This window comes from Rhamphochromis longiceps, linkage group LG15, assembly GCF_057381845.1.
Source record: "Rhamphochromis longiceps isolate RC_006_pf linkage group LG15, R_longiceps_female_GT1.1, whole genome shotgun sequence".
NCBI lineage: Eukaryota > Metazoa > Chordata > Actinopteri > Cichliformes > Cichlidae > Rhamphochromis > Rhamphochromis longiceps.
Genome location: NC_140571.1, coordinates 2368288 through 2390219, shown reverse-complemented (window position 1 = coordinate 2390219; position 21932 = coordinate 2368288). Strand labels below are relative to the sequence as shown.

Genomic DNA, 21932 nt, shown 5'->3' with positions numbered 1-21932 from the left:
AAGTTCATAGCTGATGAAGTTTTGCTTAATTACCAAGGAGCTTTGGCTTTTCAGTATTTAAGCCAAGCTTTCACTAAAATATATATAAATAAAAAATATGCATATTTATTTTATCATTTTGGTTCCTCATATGTGCTGAATAAAATTCCTTCTTCGTTAAACTTATGCAAGATCACTAAGCTGTGTACGCTGGTGTTTGCCACAGCCATAAACTGTAGTGAGGGTGGTGCCACCTATTTGTTTCTACTGTGTTTTGTCTGTTGTGGGTTATCGACATCAGCAGTGACCAGATGATGGAATGTTAAGCTAATGCTAAGGCTGGCTAGCTAGTTTTGTCAGTGAGTTGCATGCATAGATGAGCGTGGACAAGTATCACATATCACTCGGTCACTTGGTGAATAAGGTCTCACATAATGTGAGAATGCTAAACAACAACTGTTGTTGTTCAGCTGGTTCATTGTGTGCACATTTTTGCTGCTTTGGTTTTGCTTGCTTTTATAAACACTGTGTACTTTTATGCAGTTGTTATAAAAGAAGAAACACTGACCTTTCTTTGTGTGAGGGTGTACCCTTGTTTCTTCATGCTACAAAGGTTCGCATTTTACCTTGAAAGTCTTGTGGACTGTCTCGTTTTTGAAAGCAGCCTCAAGTGGCCACTTGTGGAACTGCAGTTTCTGTCACTTCCGTTCAGACTTCATTTTTCAGTCTCTGCTGCTTTCTCAAATTAGATGAGATGACAGATGATAAATCTAAATTTCTGATGATATTAGTAAAAACTGGAGCTCACAAAGCATTTTACTCAATTCACCTTAAAACTCTAATGAGTCTATATTATGCACCTATACAAGAATTACACAACATTTCTCTGACAAAGGTCCTGTCACGGGAGTGGAACGGACTCAGGCGCAGACTGAGGTAGCACAGTTCAACGACACTTTATTAATCACACTGGTGCACTATATACACGTGAAGGGGGGGGAAACACCAGGGTCCCGGGGATCACTTGGCTGGGGAGACACACTTCTTCGCACTCGCTCTGCTCCTCGTCCAAACAGTCTCCACACAAGCAGCTCAGCTCACTCTCCTACTCACGGGGTCCAGGGGTCACAGACGAGGGTAAGTCGAAGGCAAACACGGGAACAGTAGAATCGCAAGGAAGCCAGGCAATACTAACGAGAGTTACTCAATATTCCAGCGACGAACAGCTCAGAGCCCCAGCCTTAAGAGCCAGAGAACTGCAATCCGCTCGAGATCAGCTGCAGGTGCGTGGGCCAAGGGCAGGAGCCCAATCAGAGCTCCGCCCAGGCAGACAGGTAGGAGAGACAGAGTGAGAGAAAAACAACAAACACTTGTGGCCACACTGGGCTGGCCGGGGAGGCACAGGGACCATGACAGGTCCGTGCATGGTGATAAAATAACAGCACGTCTTGGTTAGATGTAACCACTTGTATATGTATTAGAAACATAATAAAAGACAGCAAAGCTTTTGTTGCTAATAGTAAACATGGGATATAATTGCTAACTAATTTTTCTATCCACATTCTATGAGCTAACATGTACTTAATAGTGTAATATTATTTTTATTTGCTTCTTCTATTTTTAATAGACTATAATGCTTTAGTGCATTTTTTTCATGACTTAACACCTTCACACACAGTACCAGCACTTTTTGTGTTATTGTGGGCGTCCTTTGGCATTAGACTGTACACCCGGAGCATCGCAGGTGCACAACCACTACACAAACAGGAGAGATAACATGCTTCATTAACCAAAGACCTTGAATACCGTCTGATGACATATGCACCCTCATTTTTAATGTGCCGCCTGTTTATTTCACTGTGCAACGGCGTTTCCTGTGCAGCTGTGGCTGCTGGAGTCGATTCAGTCCAAATACTCCAAAGCGATAGGAAGTCTGATCAGACTGGGCTGCCACAGAGCTGTCCAAAGAGACAGAAAGAATGGGTAGAGAAAGACATGGCCGCTCACTCTGGCTCTCTCTCCCTTTCTTTTTCTCCTTCCTCTCAGTGTTGCTCTCTCAGACAGTCAAAGTGGACTGGTTGGAGGATAGTTGACTTTCGTTTGCAGTGACAGGTCAGGGTCGGCGCTCTCTTGCCAAATGTGCAGAGCAGTCCAATGCAAGAGATATAGACACACAGAGAAATAAACAGTAATGACCACTGACGCAGGCTCGCACTCGCACACGCAAGCTGCCGAGTTCTTTTTTCCTGGTAGATGTGTACACATGCAACACACACACACCTTAAGCAACAAGCGAGCAGCGTGTAGCCGTCCAGAGTGCCGTCCTGTCATTTCCATAAATACTCCTAAAAGGTGCAGCCAAAACCATGGACGGGTGCGATTGCCTCGCGGCTAGAAATGCACAAAAAAGCTGTTTTCTCTTTCAAGAGACTGTAGGAGAGGATGACCCACTTAATCGAACAATTTGGAGCGCCTGCACATGTGTGTGTGTGTGTGTGTGTGTGTGTGTGTGTGTGTGTGTGTGTGTGTGTGTGTGTGTGTGTGTGTGTGCGCGCATGAGTGAAAAAGGCCTCCCAGTGCCTGGAGACTAACAATAAACAAAACCAACAAGCTTATGGTATTGCCGAGACACGGCATGACGACTGTCTTGCAAGAGTTACATGCTTGTGTGTGTGTGTGTGTGCAGAAGAGAACTGTGTTATGTACTCTGCATTTATGAGTCAAAGCTTTTATGTTTCCATCTACTGTAGAGGTTTGTGTAATGACTAAAGGTGGGAAAAAGATGCAGGGTGTGAGCCAAACATTTAATTTTCAGTAAAATCTGTGTGTGTGTGCATGTGTGTGTGTGTGTCTGTCATCCTCAGAACGACAGCAGTAATGAAGTCTTCCATCTGCCGTTTGGAGCCCGGTGAAGTGGAGTGGGGCTGGCATGGGGGCTGTGCCTGTGTGCACTATGAGTGTGCATGCAAAGGTCAATCCTGGTTTAGCCTCCAATGTTTCCCAATGTCTACCAATTTGAAAAAACGTAGTTGCTCATGTTTCCTTCTACAAAACAGTTACTTAGCTGCAGAAGGTAATGGTCCACTTTCATTATCGGCTAATGAATATCGACAGCATCACGCTCAGGACGCCCCGCCGCCCTTAATCCCCTCATATTTTTTTGTTCTTTCCCATATCCCTCACGCTCCCCCCTCTCCCTTCCCGGCCATTGAGATCCACTTTCATCTCATTTTATAAAGCCATGAAACATCAGGCAGCAGCATAAATCTAACATGTGATTGCCGTAATGACCAGGAGCTGCACCATCCCATGACAAACGCATAGCAAGAGGATGGAGGGCTCACATCACACAGCGCACGCAGGGTCAAGGCTGTCCCATAGCGACAAACAACGTGCAGTAATGCAACACAGCCAGCTAGTTTGAAATGCGACTCATGCGCAGGCTTGTACATGCCATAGAGGGGCAAACCTTGCCTACTCAGATTGCACTGCATGTTCATCCGGAGATATATGCAGAATAAAACACTAATGGGATTTAATTTTCTTGGTCCTCTGGAAGCCTGACACGAGCCACAGCGCCTAACACAAATATCATTCACAGAGCGTACAACACAGAGAGCCATTGACAAGAGAGAGGACAATGAATGCAGGCACTTTAAACACCACATCTTCCTACACGCTGTGCAGTTTCATGGAAACACAAGTACAAGCACAAGTGGGGCAACAACAGTGCAGCTCTAAGTCAGAGTTTCCACAGTAATATTTAGATCCCAACCCGACGCTATTGCTGCCGTTTGCTTTGGGTGGAAAAATTCTGTTTTAACACTGAAACCTAATGTCCCTAAACTGGATCATTGCTTGCATCTTCCAGAAACTTCTCATGATGATGTCATAGGGTTGCAACAAGCAGCAATTGAAAAACTCTTTGTAGGTCATTTGATCCATATTCATGAACAGTGGTTACACATAACTAATGTTCATATCAGTGAGTTCTCACAAGGCGTCTCTTGTTGGAGTGGCAATATTGAACAAACAAAGTCTATATCTTGGGGGTTGGGGGGTGATGGAGTAAGTCAAGTGTGGTCAGCAGTGGTCAGGAGTAAGTCAGGACACTACAATTTGCACAATCTGCATCCCCTTGGGGATTTTATTTGCGTTAAAATGTGTTTCTTGTGTCTTGCCTTATGCTACGCAGAGTCTAGCACTTGAAGTGGCTGGAGGTCCATCCATCCATCTTCTTCCACATGATCATAGTGATCATAGGTGAGGGTTCCCTTTTACGCTCAGCTCTCTCATGCACCACATACCGGTACAACATCTGCATCACTGCAGCCATGGCCCATATCTGTTTGTAAATCTCCCACTCTGCTCACTCATGACAGCACGCCACCCTTTCCGGACTGAGAACCACAGCTTCAGACTTGGAGGTGCTGATGATCTTTTTCCCTCTGCTTCACACTTGGCTGTGAACTATTCCAGTGTGAGCTGGAGGCCACCACCTGATGAAGGCAACAGAACCACATCATCTGCAAAAAGAAAAGAAATTCTGAGACCAACAATGCCTGGACTTCTGTCCAAACAAATAATGAACAGAATTAGTGACAAAGGGCAACACTGAAGGAGTCCAACACTCACCGGAAATAAGTCAAACTTATTGGCAGCAATGCAGACCAAGCTCTTGCAATGGTTTTCAGGGACCAAAGGGATGGTAGTGTGGGACATCCCATACTACCATCGGATCCCCCACAGAATACCTCAAGGGACATGAATGAATGCCTTCTCAAATCCAGAAAACACAGGTAGACCTCCCACGCACACTAGTTATCCTTGAGAGGATAAAGAGAATGTCAGAAAACTAGAGAGGAACACTGGGGTGTGATTGACTGGCAGGAACTTTAAAAAAAAACCTCAGTGTACATTGGCAACCATCCCCCTCATCTACTTACCTTTAGTTAGGCAAGTGAAGACATGGAGGGCAACCATCCTCAAAGCCCCATGCCTGTAGAGGACCCGAGGGTCCACTGATCCATTGTGTTTATTAGTTTAATTAGTTTATTTGTAAGCACTGATTTAATTAATTAACCACTTGTAGATTCCTGATTTCTGTCTTGTAGAGGTGCACTATGGATGGGTACCGGTATCCGGTGCCATTCTGACATAAACGGCAGTAACCAGACCGAAAAGCAGCGCACATTTCGGTGCTTTATTGTTCATGAGATGTCATACACTTTGGATTCCAGCCAATCATTTTACCTTTGCAAGCGTAGTAGGCGGGTCCAGGTACGTATGTTCTTTTAGAGCAGAGCTACAGATTAAAAATGCCCAAAGCGAAGCGGTCAAAGTCTGGCTGTACTTCACAGCAAAAGATGCAAACTCAGCAGCAACAAGTGCTTTAAGCTGATACTGTGATACTGTCAAAGGAGGCAACACCTCAAATCTGATGAAACACCTGGCGACGCATAGCGTTTTTTTAAAAGCCGAGAAATGCGCCGTATTTGATAGCTTGCTGCGAGACCTCACACCGAGCGCATCTACTGCAGTGTGGTGCCTGTTATCGGACCCGGAGTTAGCAACATCCCCCAAGAACACGAAGAGGAGAGTCCTGGCCCCTAGCCCTGCCAGTGTAGCAGGAATGATGAGGATGATGATGCAGCAGCAGCCGTTCTTCTCTGCGTGAGGAGCTTAATGTTGTTCGTGTGTAATTTACGTTGAGTAGGCTAACCACGTTATTACATTAATGCATGTAAGGTGAACTAGCAAACACCATCATAGCTACATGCGGCTGTCTTCTTGTTTGATGGCAGATACTCCCTTCACCCTGGCCAAAAAGGCTAAAATGACCAAAGAAAAAGTGGAAAACAGGTAAACATGAGAGGTTTAGGACAAAGTTTGTGTTTTTTCCATTGTTTAAGCACTGCTTCCAGCCAAGAGTGATGCCATATATGCCCCATAGCTGCAGAAAAGGCTAACATTGTTATCTTTTTACAAAAAAACAGCTGAACATGAGGTTTTTGGACCAATTGTGTGTTCTCCATTCTTTAAGCACCGGCACCGTTTCAAAAGTACCGGTTTGGTACTGGTATACTGGTAAAACCAAAACTATACCCATCCCTAGGGTGCACTGCCCTTTACCTCATAATAAACAGCTGTTGTTTAAAAAGCTCTGTCTAATGGAACCAGTGCTAAAATTTACGCTTTATTTTCCCCAAACCAAAGGAAACCTTCCAGCTTTGCATTGAATGCTACTTCAAGAAACGCTAAAAAAAAAAAGTGTTTCCTGCAAAATGCCATACCGCTGTTGGCTGTGTGAGTGTTAAGTGTGTCCACATGGAGACAGGCCTGACCCTGGCAGCAGTGCTGAGGGCCGTACATCGCTGTGACCTTTCTGATCACCGCTCCAGCCTGCTGCCTTTGTTCGCCTAATGTGTTCCACACAAAGCGACTTTTGACCAAGAACAGAGGAAGAAGCGGGGCAGAGATGGAAAGATAACGACAGAAGGGACAGAATTAATGGATAAAGGGACAGGCGTCGGCTGGAGGTCCGCGCTAATGGTCCCTACGCGTTTTGTAATTAGGAGCAGTGTCAAGAGACACAGGGGAGGAAGTGGGGGTGGTCAAACAACGGGCAAAGAGAAAACAGGCCGACGGGGAAAGGAAGATGGAGAGAAGACAGATATCCAAGCAGACAGATGGAATAAAGCCAGAGTAGAGAGGGGAAGAAAGAGAATACAGAAAGGAGAGATTAGAGGCCAATTACGTGGAAACCAAAGAGCTTGACTTCTAAAGAAAGCCAAGAGAAGGAGCCCCCATCATCTGATCAGCAATTGATCTTGTGCCTTCAGCATCAATGTGAGTGTGTGTGTGTTTGCATTGGGGTGGGGGTTTAAGAATGGTCCTCTCATGCCAATAAACCTTTGAATAGCACTTTCTGAAGGGGAACTTAACAACTTCAGGGACAACAATGATAAGCAGAGCACATGTTTTGATGGGCTTATCAAGTGAAATTATTTTTGCAGCGCTGAAACGAAATGATCTCATGGTACCGGTACTTAAGAAGTTGGTTTGAAATTCAAGAGCAGATTTTGTGCTCTTTCTTAATCCGCCTTGTTGTTTATTACAGTAATAGTTGATGCTCCCTGATGATTTCTAATTCAGTTTTTCTTTCAAACCCTAATCATTATGTTTCTTAGCATATAGGGTTCATACCAAGGCCGCCAGTTTAATAATTTCAGCTTCTAAGAAATCATTTCAGTTTGTCAGTGCAGACGGGTCTAAATACCTCCCGGGGCACCAGGAGCTCCTCCCACTTCAGAACAAGCTCATGTTTGTAATTCAACACCATTTTCAATTTGTACATCAGGCAGAAATAGCAGCTGTCAGACCAGGCAACAGAAAGATTTGCCACTGTAAATAAACCTCACGTAAGGCTAATACATCTGACCACGACTGGCTAACGTTAGATTGAAGAGTAACAGCTTGGTATCCTACAGTGTCGTGTCTTTTTGTGTGTAGCATTGACTCCAACTGAGCAAAAAACTCCCCAAATGAAAAATTTTCCTTTCATTACTCCAAAGATTTGGTTTATCTCTGTACTATAGGAATGGGATCATGTAGTCATATATTGTTACTGTGAAAAAGTCAAATTTAAGCTAATTCTCCATGCAACCAGCTAGAAAATATATTCTTGTTTACTGTTTAGGAAAATTGAACATTTTGCACACCGCAAAAGTTGATTCTGTTCATCTGGATGTTTTCAGTGGGAGAAACGTTTCGTCACTCATCCAGGTGACTTCTTCAGTCTCAGCTGACTGCAGGTTTCCCCGATCTTACAAACAGTGCATTTGCACAATGACAGTTTTTCTTGAGCATGCATCAAGACATTTTGCGTGCAGTGCAGAAGTGCAGAGCCACCCCTAAGTAGGTGCTGTGATTTACTGAAACTTGTGCAAACATAAATCAAAATACAGTATGTTGGGAAAAAACAGAGTTTATACAGTCCAAACAAGATTAAAAGTCAGTGTTGATCACTTTTAATCTTCAACACAACTTGAACTCTCTTCGTCAAGCTTTGTGTCATTTCTTTAAGTAGTCTTCAGGAACAGTTCTCCAGGCTTCTTGAAGGACATTCAAAGCTTTTCATTGGATGTTTCTGCCTTTTGTTCTGTTCTTTGTAAAGATGATCCCACACTGCTTCAACAATGTTGATGTCTGTGAGGTCTGTTACTCCATGTGAGTCCTTGATTGCTGCACCTCTCTCCTGGTATCCTTTGTACATATTGATGACAATTTGAACCAAAAATGTCAAATTTGGATTCATCCCTCAGTAAGACCTGTTGCACTGATTTTCAGTTCTTGTGTAATTTGGCATCCCTCAACTTTTTCTCCCAGTTTCCTTTCTGTGAGAATAACTTAACAGCCATCCTTCCACTGAGACCATTTCAGTTGAGGTTTTGGCAAACAGCCCTGCCACTTCTTCTTCTTTTGTCCCTATTTGTCCGGTTTCCAAAAATGTTATAAAGACACATTGCACACCATGATGAGATATGCCAAGTTTTCTTTGGGACTCACCTTGGTGGTGCAAATTTATGACTGTGCTATCTTTGCCAGTCTTCAGAGATTCAACTAAAGAAATGATAACAAATTATATGTTTTCAAGACGGGCTGCTGGTAGGAAAGTGCCTAAAGATAAAATTTTAAATTATTCTTTGCGATGTTCATCCCTTGAGATAGATTCCTTTTAAATGTCTGAATGATTCATAGATCAGTGTTAAGTGTCTTAACAAACAAAAAAGATTCCTCTGAAAAAGATCAGGCACAGCTGTAGTTCCTGTGTCAGCTCCACTGTCAGCATCTATGCCCCTACATTTACTCTTTACCTGCATCCATATTGATGAGTTCACCAGGTCTACAGCTGACAACAACTTTCAGCCGTATTTTGTCTGTTTCTTTATGTCATTCTTTTTAATACTAATTATCCGCCCATTTTTAACATGGGATCCTATGGAGACTCGTATCCACCATAAAAAGCTATCTGCCTAGTGCTTAGCAGCTTTTGTGCTTCGTATCTTGCTGAATATCTGATAACACAAGACTACACAATTAAATACTTTTATATTGAAGATGATAATTAACAACAAAACCACATTTATGTGGTTGAAAAATCTCCCACAGCAAGCTAGTTAGAGAGCATTAGCATTGCTACAGGTTAGCTGTGCTCTTCCTGTGTTTGGTGTATTTCTGCCTAAACCATTATAAATCCTATTATTTCCTTTCCACTATACTTTAGAACAGCGGCCCCCAAACACAGGGGCAACGGACTGGTACCGGTCCGTGAGTCGTTTGGTACCGGGCCGCGAGAGTTGAGGCTCGGGTGTGAAATTCATGGTTTTCAGGGGTTTTATCTGATTTTATTGTGATTTTTTTTATTATTTTATCATTAACTGGGTTTCCCTGGATCTTTTTCCTGTGTGTTATGAATAAATCTTCTTTTTTTGGTAGTGGTACTGGTTTTATTTTCTTGTATTTATCCACAACACCTAAAGGCCGGCCTGCGAAAATATTGTCGGACATAAACTGATCTGTGGCGCAAAAAAGGCTGGAGACCGCTGATTTACAACCCATAGATTCTATGTAAGGCTTTCTACACATGCTCTAAACATGCCTATGCAGCTCCTTGTTCCCTGTGTGTGTGTATTAGCATGTATGAACACGTGTGTTTCCAACACATGCGATAAGGGATGGGCATCACCAGGGCAGCGCTACGAGTGAACGAGGCAGATCAGTCAAAGACTTAAAGCCCTGCTCCCCAGTGGAGGAAACAGACAGGCTTTGATGTTGATGTGAACAAATAAAAGGAAGCCAAAATGAGTGGAATGGACTATTATCTGCTGTGGAGAGGCCTCCCGTGGAAGGGAGACTGCCTGCCTGCTTTACTTGGAATCAAGAGGATGAAGAGAGGAACCGAGGAAGATGGAGAGAAAGATTTTGTGTGAGAGAGAAACACACACACAGAAAAACTGCAAGAATCCAAATGATTTCTCTTGAACTAAACACCAATACTGCAATATTTTACATTTCCTGTGTGTAAGGAGTCTGTGCGTACTCAATATCTACTTAAACACTATAAGAAGCCAAGTAAGGCTCATTGCCAGAGAATGCAGAAAATGGTCCTTGCTATATACGCTGTAGTCTGCTCAGATAAACAAATAAAAATATGATTTCTTAAGCAGGAGGGAACAGTGAATTTCTGTACTGGAATTAATTTTAGAGGCACTAATAATAAGACTTGGCATGTCCAGTTTAGTACTGCTAATGTTAACTCACAGAGAAAGGCACAAGGCCATTTGCCAAAGCCACAAATAGACTGAGTCCAACAATAAAATCTGCATTAGCTTCTTGCTGAAGCTGAAAGTGGAGAAATTGAATAACCATACCTACATTAACTGGTAACTAAGCAGAAGTAGGCCATCTAATTCAATTACTGTTGTATGTTTGTCATAGGCCAATTCAGAACCAGACTTTCCCCAAAGCAAAAACCAGCATGCAAAAAAGGTCATGTATTCTAGAAATGAATAGAGGAGCATTTAAAGGCACAGGGAACTTGTTTGCACAAGCTGACACATGTTAACTATCTTTTGTACTGGCTGGAAAAAGTAGGTCAGATGTACCGCCAGCAAGTGTACAGGGCTAACAACAGAAAGCAAACGAGACACAGAGAGGATTCGTGCAATGCTGACCCACTGAAGGTAGCTCTGTTTATTTTTAACAGATTCCACACACTGCAGGTTATAGTATTAGTACCAGAATGTAGCCATTAAAAAGTTTGGAGTCACTGAGAAATGTTACTGTTTCTGAAAGAAAAGGTTTCTCTTTACCGAGTATAACTGATCAAACTAAAGTGAATGGAAACTAATAATTAAAGAAGTGATACCAGGTTATATAATACATCTACATAGTTATACTTCTTACCGTTTAAAGCAGGGGAGGGGGAACTCCAGGCCTCAAGGGCCGGTGTCCTGCAGGTTTTAGACGTGTACTTGATCCAACACAGCTGATTTTAATGGCTAAATGACCTCCCCAGCAAGTCTTGAAGTTCTCCAGAGGCCTGGTAATGACCTAATCATTTGATTTAGGTGTGTTGACCCAGGTTGATAAACCTGCAGGACACTGATCCTTGAAGCCTGGAGTTCCCCACCTCTGGCTCCCTCAACAAATAACCTTCTGAAATAAAAGCTTTTTAAGTTCCCAAATATTTTGTTTTTCGTGCAGCTTTGCACAGTCTGACTCTTAAAGCTACCGTGTGAACAAGCAGCTAGTTACAGGCGTATGAGGTGTCTGTTTCTCAAACTAGAGACTTTGATGTACTTTGCACACTTGACCTCCCCCATGAAGGGAGTAGTACACGCTGTGTAAGTTTAACTAAGAACATATTCAGGCAGTTTAATGTTATAATAGTTATAAAAACCACTATTTTCTTTATTAAAAACAAAAACATTTCTTTTTTTACATTAGTCTATATATTGCAGTGTACACATGCATTGACCCTGAACTAGATTATGAATATTATATTCCAGTTAGCAAGATGCCAAATGACACTGCAAATGAAACATCTGAGCAGAAAGTTAAAAGGCATCAGGTAGGAAGCTGTGCTGTATGGGATACACACATACTGCTTTTACCTTTTAAAAGCCTCACACAGCAGAAAATAAGAAAACATCCAAAGGTTTACAAGAATAATAACACAGGTGGTTAAATGGCCCCTCATAAGAGCAACTAATATAATGCAGGAAATCCGATGATAGATTGTTGGCCCCTGCAAACCTACAACTTTGATGCAATTGATAATAAATAATTAAAAGTGGAGTTTTTACTTGGAGGATGATACACAGTCTAGTTCCTGCACAAGGCATGTGCTGAAGTGAAGAATGACTGGCTTTTACTTTTTACCGAGTTCTGGCATCTTTTAAACTTAGAAACGACTCAACTTCAGTTTTTTCTGTCGCAGAACTATGACAGTGAATGAAGGTTTGGGGGCGTTGGCTGCTAAAAGTTGTAATTAGTTTGCGGTGCCACATCTGCTGAAGGGCAGTCATCTTTAATGAACATCAGCAGCCCTAATGGAGCGTAAAATGACACTAGGAAATACAAGATGTCATGGTCAACGAGGGAACGGCTACATCAGTCAGACTCTTCATTTCCTTACACATACACTTTAGTTTAGAGAAGCAGCTCACTCACTTTTTAAATGTCTCAGGCTTTGGCACCAGAGTTATTCAGCAGAAGTTAAACATCCAAAGATGATTCATTCTAACTATTCTGCACGCTTAGTAAGCAATGCTCAGATGTTACACATCTTCTTTGCTTTGCTCCTTTTCCATCCTTTGTCTCCTTCTGTTTTATCTCTAAGCATATTTCAGGTTTTTCTGTTGTGAAGTCGTGCTGTGGAACGCTGAGCTTGGCCAAGGTTTTGATTTATTCATGAGGTTCAATGAGGAAGGTCTTTGATGTCCATGAATTATTTAAAGACAACACTTTTTAAAATAATTCCTTACTTTGGGAATTACTTCCCAGCGCTACCCCACCAAATCTTTATCACTGGAGTGAGGAGAGATACCACGAAAGAAAAAGGCACCCATGACTGGCAACGCCTGAGACTGTGCTAGAATTCCTTTTTCCAAAGAGTTTGCACATTTTATCCATTAATACAAGTGTTTTATAAACTTTTGTTCTGTCCTTTAAGAGTGGGTGTCTCTTTTTATTTCCAAATGGTGGGCACAGTGTCTTGGAACAAAACACTTTTTACACAGTTGGTTGGTGCTGCTATCCAAGTACCTAAAGTAAGTTGTCTTCAAACACAAGTAATTCTCTGGTAGATTTTACAGCAGTTGCATTTGAAGTCCCAACCTGCTCTCTGTCAGTCACGTACTGTAGGGCTATTTTTGCATCTCAGAGACGACGTTAGGAAAGGAAAAAGTTTAGCCAATCGTATACATCCCAAAAGTCTTGAGCCACACCTCATTTCTTTATCTTTTGCTTCAAAGGTGGCAGACTTTGTTGTCACTGTAAATGTTGAGCGATGGTTCTTCAGACTTTCTGAATGCCATTCAAAGTTTTTCTTTGTCACTGCCGACTCTTTCACTCATTTTCAGTCCACAGGAATGTTTCTTTTTGCTTCTTAAGCCACTTAACGTTTGCCTATGAATTATTTAAGCATAAAAACACAAAGAATGAAACAATGTTTTGCCTGAATATTAAAAAAAACTAGCAAACACCCATTTTAAATGGTATCTTTAGGCACTTTGTTATTAGCAGCATGTCACAACAATACATCATTTGTTCTCAATCTACGAAAAAGCTGATGGCAAAGATACAATATAGGTATAAAGGATAATATAGTATCTTCGAACCAACGAGGTGATTTCAGCTGAAGCCTTGGCATATCTGGGCGTGGTGTGCTGTGTGTCCTTAAAACATTTGAGGAAACTGGACACAAGAAGAAGTGGCAGGCTTAAAAACGATCTGCAGCAGATAAATGGCATCTGAAAGACCTGACACAGGACCTGAGAAATCCATCTGACCCTTCAGTTGATCCATCTACATCAGTGGGGGTCAAGAAGCCATTTTTAAGGACCGGGGAAAAAGGGAGAAAAGGCTGAGGTATCCCATATCACACATGAACTGGGATGAAAATCACTGGCATCAGGTTTTATTGAGTGATAAATGCGAATTAGAACATTTTCGGTTCAAAACCTCATCAGAAGGTCTGTAGAGAGGTACAGCCATCTGTGAAACACGGGGAAGCTTCATTTCAGACAGAGCTGTCGTCAAAGTCCAAGGAACTACAAACAGAAAGATACCATCAGATTTTGATCCAGCATGCAGCACCATTTGGAAAGAAACAGCTTCATTTTTCAGCATGACAATGACCCCAAACACACTGCCAGTTCACAACCAGCATACCTGGGTGTAGAAACAGACAGTGGAACACCATCAGTCGTGCATCGGCCTCCCCAGAGCTCGGACCTCAACTTTACTGAAGCAGTGTGGGATCATGTTGACAGAGAACAGAGCAAAAGGCTTTAAATGTCCTCCAAGCAGCCTGGAGAACTCTTCCCGGAGACTACTTAAAGAAATTACGTGAAAGTGGTCACACCAAATATTGAGTTTCAAGAAAAATATAAAGAAACAAAGGGTGAGTCAAGACTTTTGCACAAGACTGTAGTTTGAAATTACACTGTAATTCATTCAGTGTCACCATAGGTTTATATTTAATGTTATAATTAACAAGCATGATTGTTTTTAAATTATGGCCATATACAGAACTTTTGCTTCACAATAATCTAGACTCTGCAGAGCCATTTTCATGTCCCCCACACTTCTCCCAAAAAAAGAAAAATCTAATTATAGCTGAAATTATTGCCAGTAATTCTGACCCACTTTTCCTGAAACTGAACAATTTAAAATTCACTCTTTTTGTAGACATAAAAAATCGTTATTTTTTTGTTTTTTAAACCACAGCAGGTCCACTAGTTCAGACCCACGACGGACCCAGTATTTTAATTCCTTTACAAGTAAGAAATAAGAGATATGACTGATGTGTAAATGTTGCTTTACAGTTTTGTTCTTTTTAATAGTGCTGTCTAACCTTTAGGTGTTGCAATGTTACCTCCTCATCCCCAAAAGCTTGATTCTGTTCATCTGGACGTTTTCAGTGGGAGAAACGTTTCGTCCAGGTGACTTCTTCAGTCTCTGACTGCAGGTTTCTCCGATCTTTTAAACAGAATCCACTTTTGGGGATTTACTTACCTGGATGACTGAGCATGCATCAAGACGTCGCCTCATTTAGGTCATCACATACGTTTAGATTTACAAGCCCACTTTCTCTTTTTCCCTCCCCTTGTTTTGTTTAGTTGACAGCAGGACTGTGCTTCAGTCACCTAAACATAGCGCTCAATAATCTGTCTTAATACATCCCAAATGTGTCCACATATGGCTTTCTGTTTTTGACAGTTTAGTAGGATACTGACATGAATGAAATATGACAAATAATATATGTGTCATTTATCCTGGCTGGTGGACTACGCAACCTCATAGGAAGCTGTAGCATTGCTGCATGCACGCAGTTCAAACTCCTGGTGATTAGTGATAGCTGAGACCCCCTGCTGGTACCAATGTTAAGTCCGGTGAGTGCCCAACTAATCTCAGCTCGTCTCTCATTTGATTTGTCCACTGAGTAGTAACAGAGTGTGGTCTTTTATCACATTGTAAAACCACCCTTCTGTCATGTACAGTACTGCAGCAGCATTACTCTTTCTGCTCGGGCAGTTCTCCCTTTGTCTCAGTTTCTCGTTCACGTACCAGTGCAACGAGCGTGCAGGCACAAATTCCCCCTCCCTGCCCGCGTCCCCGTCTTTCCTCTTTCTTTGAATGCTGATATTATGCGATAGCATGGCATAATGTGGTGTAAGGGCAGCGGAGAGAGCAGAGTCTTGGATCTTCTCCCAGCCGTGCTCGGCTGTTTTACCCCATGCGGTGGCACACAGCGCAAGCAGAAGTGATATAATTAGAATGGAAATTACAGAAAGTTACAGGCGAGCTAAATCCCCCCGCGCATCGCGTGGCTAAAAATGTCCCGGGCAACGCCAGTGGATGTATCACCATAGCAACAGCCTTCTTCTGCACTCTATTTTCAGACTGAAAAGGGAGAACCATCCAGAGAGAGAGAGAGAGAGGAAGAGGAAGAGAGAGGAAGAGAGAAATGCAAACATTGCCGTTTCTGTAGAAATTGATACATTATTCACGTAAGGAAAACATCTCAGAGTGAGTGCTGGGGGGGAGTCATGTGTGCCGGCTTGTCAGGGCTAAACTGAACTGTCTTTGGGGGCATCAGTGTGACGGTCGTACAAGGAGAATGGGGGGGCTGCAGGGTTGACTTACAAGACTGAGCAGAGGTCAGTGCTGAAATCCACACCAGCAACCAGAGATGTTAACATCAATGCAGCAGCGTGATGAGGCTGCACCCGCTTCTATTTTAATCAATCACACATCAAATGGTTAGAGGATGAAGTGGCGAGGAAAGTGACTCATCTCGTGGAGGAACCGGAGTCGTTCGGGCTTCAATGAACCTGAGTGGAAGCGAGCGTTTAAGTTCAAGGGCGAATCAAACATCTGATTTGTCGTGTGGCTCTGAAAAATTAGATTCATGATCAATTTGTGAAAAGAAATTATGAAAAAAAAAGAAGAAGCTCAATCCCGAAGCACTTAGTCTCTATGTCTCCCCTTTTCAGTTTGGTTCAGTTTATTATAATTCACTTCAGTACAATGTGGTTCATTAGCATAGCGGTTGAAATGCCAAAGCAGTGAGACAAAAGATCCACATTTTCTCTCTTTCTCTGCTGGTCTAATCAGGCCTTAAATGAAAGCATGCTCTCTCTCAGCACACACACACACACACACACACACACACACACACACACACACACACACACACACACACACACACACACACACACACACACACACGCCACTCTCTGTCCATCTTTCTGTCTCCTAATGTTTGGCTCACCCCCTGGGGGTCTGATTGAGCCGGCTGTGAGGCATGGATCTTTCTCTATTGATCCGCCTGCTGAATCACTTATCCCTTTTCCAATGGCCTTCATCACCACACTCAGGTTTTAGCGCTCTCTGCATGCACAGATTTCCAGCCAAGATCCGGGGCTGGAAAGAAAATGGTTTACCCCGTGAAAGAAAAAAAAAAGAACAGAGTGACTGGATTGCAAAGAGCTCGCTAACCGCAGCGAATAACAGTTTCTTAGGAAAGCAACACACTTAATTACTCTGATCGGATAATAAATACCTCGAGGAATAAAAAGCGATGTCTATGATGAGCACTTTCCAGCAGCAATCATTAAGAGTAGTTGAGGCAACTGGGTCATTGTCATCTATAGAAACACAGGAGATCCCGAAAGCTTCAGATCCTGCCTTTTCTGGAAGGTCTCAAACTTAATTTTGAGGTCAAAGCAGCAAATGGACTCTCGTGACAAGATTTAAAGAGTCTACACAAGTATGTCCAGGGAGAAATGGGCAGAAAAAAAAGTCAATTTCCAGAAAGTTCTGCACCTGGTTAATGCAGCAAAAAGAATGAGTAATGACTGTGTCATCACATGGAGCCACTCCGCAGAGTCTGTTTTTTTCTCTTTTTTTAATCGAGGTGAAATGCTAAGTGAGATCCTGTTCTCATTTCCCACAGCGTTACTCGGTGACACAGTCCGCATTTAGCGCAATCTGCTCAAAGACAATGGGCTTTAATCTCCAAACAAAACATCTGAAAGCTTTTCAGCCGGACGTAGAAGAGGATCAAAAGAAAGCCTGGTCACGCGTAAAATTCCATTATGTAAGTCAAAAGCATGAAAAAGCCGAGTATCTTAATGAAAGCCAGAAAAAAATGCCAAGAAAACACAGTTGTGATGCGAAAACAAATGGTAACATGTAATAAAAATTAAAGCCCATTACTGTTGAAGGAAACATTTGCAGCGTGTGCTCCCATATGGCCGCGAAACTATGCAGACCAGCAAGCATGCATTTAAACGGCTCGCTACAGCGTGTAGACTACTGGAGATCATTTGAATGCCACAGTGGCCTTATACAAACCCTACTATTATCACCATCCATCAAGTTGTCACGCATCGTTTTTTTTTGGTTGTTTTTTTGCTTCTGGCGAACCGACAGGCTGAAGAGAAGAAACTCTCCCGAATGCTTGTAGGTTTGACTGTATAAATCAAAACATCCACGTGATTCATTCATCCGAGCGCAACGAGGAAAAGGAACTCCATCCAAATGCCCGGACTCTCCTGGATGTAGCGTATTGTGGGTATTTTTGGCTCGTTCTATTCGGCGGATAACTGTGGCGGTGTAGCCCGCTGTAAACATGTTTTCAAATCGGTGAGGTTTTTGGGGGGAAAGCTTGAAATGTTTCAACACCTGGAAAAACGAACACTAAAAATATGTTTTCTCTCCAATCCTGCTGGGAGTGCACAAAAACAACAACAAGACACAAAAAACATGTTGTTACCACTGGAGGCAACAAGGAAGAGGAGGCCAACGCTGTAAAGACCGGTCCCTAGTGGTCACACGGCTTTTTGCAGTGTCAACCTGTGGGCTCGTACAGCTGCTTTCTGAGCAGGACGCCACCATCTCTGCCTCTGTCCAGGAACAAAACAAGTCCCTGCATCCCGGTAATATCTGCTCTCTCTGCTCTCTAACTCTGCTTCTTTTAATTCTGTAATTCGGGTCATCCCCTTGTGCTGTTTTTTTTAACTCGATCTTCGTCATCAACCATGCCGACCCCTCACTGTAGACATAATATGCTCTGGCCTCCGGTGCGCTCCATCATTTGAACCTTTGCCGTCATTCTGCTGGGAAGGACAATGTTGTGCTAAAATGTGATCATCTGCCAAAAGCGATTTTAAACTGTTATAAAAGACTCGTTGGCTCAAACATATCTCTCATGTGCAATAAAAGTGCAATACTCTTTTCTGACAAAGTTGTATTTTTACTCAGTTGCATATAGAATTTGTATTCTATTTTTATCCCATTGTATATTTTATTCTATTTTATTCTACTGTATATAGTACTGTATATTATTCGTATTGTATTCTAATTTTTGCTATATAACTTTTGCACAGTCCACTTCCTGCTGTGTCAAAACTAATTTCCCACGTGTGGGACTAATAAAGGTTATCTTATCTTATCTTATCATGAATGATATCAAATCATTCTGCGCTAGAAAGAACATTTGTATCACAAGGCACAAGCTGCAATCAGTTTTTAAGATAAGACAAGATAAGATAAGATAAGCTTTATTAGTCCCACGTGCGAGAAATTTGTTTTTGTGTGAATTTCAAATAAAACCTTTATTTATCTGGGTTAAAGGTGTCACTGACATTAAAAAATGTCCTTTTTAAAACAGATTTGACCAAAAACTGTAACAAATATAACATCACAGATCTATAAAGATACTTAAGTAGCCAAAAAGGACGGGGTTGACTGTAATTTGGCCCATTAAAGAAAACAGCTTGTTCTTTATTTTATATATAACCCTCTGATTAAAATGAGCTCTTCACTAAAGTCTATTTACTAATATAAGAAAAGATATTAGGCATAAATATACTGATGGCTGCCAGTGCCACTGCTAGTTATGGCATTCATAAGACTTTCAGAAAACTTGACCTTTGACCTTGACCTCGAAATTCAAAATTGCCTGAGATTTTTAGTAGCTGTACAGTGGTGTCAATTTCAAAATCCTACAGAGCTTCGTTCTCAAGTTATCGTACTCACAAACTCGGGTGTCCACGGTGCCCGCCCACCCAGCAGGGTGTTCAAAAACGCCCACACAGAAACATCAGACATCTCTTTTTGGACGCAGACAGACTGACAGACAGAATAACGATGAGCATTTCACACGAGGTTGAAATTTGTCTCAGAAATAAGGGCGACGGATCAAAATGAGATGAAAAACAAAGGCGAGAAAGAAAGTGGAATAAAACTGGCCAATTCCACCCCAAAATAGCAACCATCTGTAACAGCGCTGCAGCTACGACTGTCGTGTAGCGCAGACAAAACTGATGTAGGATCCTGCTAACTTGTGATGGCAGCTCCCACACATGCACACAGCGGGGTCATCGGAGCTATTCCTGGCCAGTAAAGATAAATGTATGGCAACACACGACTAACATATACACAAACACACACACAGAAATAGCGAATGCAATATGTGACTTCTCCTTAAATCCAACCTCTTTCTGTCAATTACAGATGCAAGTTAAATGCTTGACTCAGATGTGTAATAGCAGGCTGTGGTAACTGGGACTGTGAGAGTGAAGGAAGACAGGGAGAAAGGAGGATGAGGAAAGGAAGGAGGGGGAACAGGAATAACAGAGAAAGAGGCCTTAATGACAAAGTCAGTGTTAAAGTGTGAGGCAGGAGGCAGAATGGGAATCCTGGGAGAAGCAGGTTTCTTGCTGACAAACTCTAGAAGTGCTGCTGTAGGCCGGCTCCAATACCCAGAGTGTCTGTGTCAAGAAGATTATGATCCCCTTGTTGAGCAGGGTGAAGTACCTCCTTGTGCGTACCTCACGTAAAGAGGCATTTGGTTTTCCTTCAGAAGGAAGAAAAAGTTATTTTTATTTTTTTGAACGTTCACTGTTTTTGGAACTGGATGGAAACCAACACTGAGAGGGAGGGGGGAAAGGGAGGAACGGATAAACACACAACCTGCTTTTGCCAAGCTGTCTGTACCCTCAAACCAATATTTTTTTGAGCCAACAACACTCTCGAACAATCAGAATGTTTTAGTGGCTCTTTTTGGGGTTTTTCCTAGACTAATTGTGTCTTCATGTGCTCCTCGTCAATTTGTTTTCGCAGATTAGGAAACTGTACAATATGCGTTCCAATGCCTAAACAAAAAATAAGCCAGATGGATGCAGTTGTTTCATTACTGCAGGCGAGCAGCGGAATATTTAGCAGCAGATTGAGGAAGAGAGATGGCAATATGTAGATGCTAGAAACGCAGAAATCCATATTAATCCAGACATCTTTACTGAGAAATCCATAGTCAGGCAAAAAGATCTTGAGCAAACAGTCAGCGGCTCCTAAGTATGTTTGAGGCAATCACTTTATATCCTGGTTCAGTTTCCCTTCTCTAATAGTTTCAGACTACAATTTGGGATAATTCGGCCAGAGGATTTAAATAAAGTACACTTTCTTTCTTCTTCTTTCTAAAGGCAGGATTAAGACCAAGTCTACAAACTGCACTTATCTGAAGACAATAAATGAGTCATGTGAAAAAGAAAGCACACACTCCTTCAATTCTGCGGTTCTTATGTATCGATGACTTGTTTCTCAGCAGGGTCTAACATTTTTTAAATACAGTGTCAGATGAACAATAACACATGATGCACATCATGCTATTATTTTTTTTAACAAAAAAATACAGCAGCTACGTACAGCCCATGATTCAGTAGCTTAGCAGCAACAACTTTAAGTAACTGTTTTTATATGACTTTTATCACTGTTGAGGAGTTCTCACTCCTCTTTACAATGTTGCCACAGTTCACTGAGGTGGTCATTCATTTATGCACAGCTTTCTTTAGTCCCACAATCCGGTTGTTCAGTCTGACGTCACTAGCCGTGTCTGGGCCTAAACTCTGCTGCAGGTCCATATATCAAACGATCACTGTGGCATTACTGAGAGTTGAAAAACTGTCTAAAGTCTTTCATCTTTAATAAAATGATCAGCGTTCTGCTCTACCAGGTGTAACAATTGAGTTTAACATCCAGGCATCCATGAAAACGGAATTTCTGACATTTAACGGAGTTAGAAGTTAGCAGGGAGTTAGCTCGCTAGCTTCTATCTAAATACAATATAGCATGTCCTGACTGCGGGGTTTTGGAAACAAATTAAAACGTACAGCTCTGCTATCACTTCCAGCATAAATGAAGACAGAAAACTAAACAGCAGTGACGTTTGTAGGGTTACTGAAGTTTGGCTAGCTGGTATATAATGATGTGCTACGTGACCACTAGCAACACAGCTATGTTAGCATAATATAAACAAGCTAACTTTTTTTCCACTCGATAAAAGTTAACGTGAGTGTTCTCGGTGGTCAGGAACAAATGTAATCGCATGGCAGGATGCTGTAAAAGGACCAAACTTCAGCCAGGAGAACAACTGAGATAATCCATCCACAATACGAGGTTAGTCATTCATATACTGCTGCATGGACTGGGCTGTAGTTACATCCTAAGGTTTTAAAAACTGAGCTTAAATAAATGATTAGCGGTAAAAAAAGCCGAGGGAGGCCAACAGTGATCACTGACTGTTTTAGGAGCTTTTTGAGATCAAATAGAAGAAAATACAAAACATTAAACATGTTAACAACACAAAAGCCATATTA

General features: G+C 42.1%; 1 long non-coding RNA gene across 1 annotated transcript; it reads left to right on the top strand.

Annotated features, from left to right (window-relative positions):
- The first annotated feature begins 464 nt into the window (after window positions 1-464).
- Window positions 465-10003, top strand: LOC146651784 (uncharacterized). The gene is made up of 5 exons (XR_014907711.1): window positions 465-1116; window positions 1196-1313; window positions 2844-2950; window positions 4175-4242; window positions 4362-10003. It is a non-coding gene; the product is annotated as an uncharacterized LOC146651784 (long non-coding RNA).
- The last annotated feature ends 11929 nt before the right edge of the window (window positions 10004-21932 follow it).